We start from the raw sequence: 2,019 nt of genomic DNA, 5'->3' as shown, positions 1-2,019 counted from the left end.
TATTTCCTCTTTTTTTTTTTTTTTTTTTTTGGTACTGGGGATTAAACTGGGGTCCTTACCTTCGCCAGGCAGGCAGAGGAACCACTGAGCTAAACCCCCAGCCCTGATTTCCATCATTTGATCAAATATAGACACACAAACATGTCTCACAGACAGATATTAATAGAAACGATAAAATCCATCTATCTGAAAAAGATCCAGAAGTGACAGTTGTTGCAGATAACAACTTTAAAATCTCTATTAATACAATCCCTATGCTCTCAAACAGAAGAAAACATGAATCTGCTAAGCAGTAAAACAACATAAAAAGGGTCCAGGGATTTTACTCAGTGGTTCCTCCGCCTGCCTCACAAGCAAGTTCTATTCCCAGTACATATATACATACATACACACACACACACACACACACACACACACACACACAGGACCCAAACTGAGCCTTAAAAATGAAAAATACTAGAGTGAAAACTCTGATAAATGGGATAGCAGATTAGATAACTGCAGAACAGCCACACCCTAATCTACAATGTCTGAGCACACAGCTCTGGTATCATGTGCTACACTATGCCCCTAGACACTATCGTCCAAGATTTACCCATAACTGTGGGTGCAATGACCAGCACCAGGCTGTGTGGATTCACAGCCACCCAGGTATCTAGTGATCTTTCTCTATTCAACTATTCAAAAAGGGTTTACATGAACAGTATTTCCTATGCTACTGTTCACTGATACATGTGTGTTCTTTTTACCTGAAAAGTCAGTTTTGTTGGTACATAAAATCCTTGGCTCACCTGTTTTTCTCTTGGTTGGTTAAATATGTTACTGTTTTCTCCTGCAGACTTTGTCCTGAAAGTCAGACAAAGTCACTTCTTTTCCTTTGTAATTGTTATCTTTTTTAAGTAACAAAGCTAGAAATTAAAAAGACTAACAAAATTTATAAATTGTGATCTACAAATATACAGAAGATACAAAATAAAACAAAGAATTAAAAAGTGAGCAAACTACTACAAACATGAAAGTCATCACAAGAAGTCATGACAGCTAGACATGAGGCTGGGGATGTAGCTAAGTGGCACAACTGTGGCCTGGAAAGCACGAAGTCCTGAGTTTGATCTCCAGTACCAAAAAACAAACAAACAAAAAATACAGCTAGACATGGTAGCACACGCCTGTATGTCTAGCACTCCCAAGGCTGAGGCAAGAAGATCACCATGAGTTCAAGGCCAGCCTGGCCTACATAGTGAGAACTTGTCTCAAAACAAACAAACAGAAAATTAACTAGATAACTTTTAGATAAGACAGAGGCTGTGTAAAACTATATACTGCTTTTCTTGTCATTCCTATTCCATTCTCTAAGTCTGATGCTGAAAATGGCTTCAGTTGGACAGATATAATTACTGCTGGAAAAGTACAGTGAGACATTCTGTCTTTTGGATTTGCTCCTTAAACTGAAACAGGAGAGTCAAGTTTCCATTTGAATTTATTAAAATCTGCAAAGGAACATCCAAGTTAACAGTGCTGTATTAATGTGTTGAATTAACCTGAAAAATGTTATATAAGAGAATACAAATTCTTTTTTTATCATGGAATTTTGTAAACAAAAATTTTTCTATTAAGGAAGCTATCTTTAGACATCAGACATAAAGAGTACTTCTTAGAATGTAATCCTAGGGCTGGGGACATAGCTCAGGGGTGCTACTGCCTGCCTCGCAAGAGCAAGGATCTGAGTTCGATCCCTGGTACCCAAAATAAAAAAGAATGTAATCCTAAAATCATCAATTAAGTTATTTACATTTATCATATCTTTATTTCCACTTGTCATCAATCATCTAGATAAGTCAAAATCCCCAGAATGAACCTCCACCTTGATGTTTCTAAGCACAAAGTAAAATATTTACATTTAATAAATTTTAAATTTACATTCAATAAATCCTATTCTGCAGTCCTTGGGATTGAACCTAGGACCTTCACACTGAGCTACATCCCCAGTCTTTTTTTTTTTTTTTTTTTTTTTTTTCC

The 2,019-nt window shown here is 36.5% G+C and overlaps 1 protein-coding gene across 6 annotated transcripts in view; it reads right to left on the bottom strand.

The window, feature by feature from the left end:
* The window catches only part of Herc2 (HECT and RLD domain containing E3 ubiquitin protein ligase 2), a 189,282-nt gene that overhangs the window by 182,843 nt on the left and 4,420 nt on the right, over positions 1-2,019 (bottom strand). The gene's annotated exons all lie outside the window — the stretch shown is intronic.

The sequence above is a fragment of the Fukomys damarensis genome, unplaced genomic scaffold, assembly GCF_012274545.1.
Source record: "Fukomys damarensis isolate Sample0158 unplaced genomic scaffold, DMR_v1.0_HiC HiC_scaffold_7, whole genome shotgun sequence".
NCBI classification, from domain to species: Eukaryota; Metazoa; Chordata; class Mammalia; order Rodentia; family Bathyergidae; genus Fukomys; species Fukomys damarensis.
The sequence above is the reverse complement of the archived record's forward strand: the minus strand, read 5'-3'. Positions and strand labels throughout refer to the sequence as shown.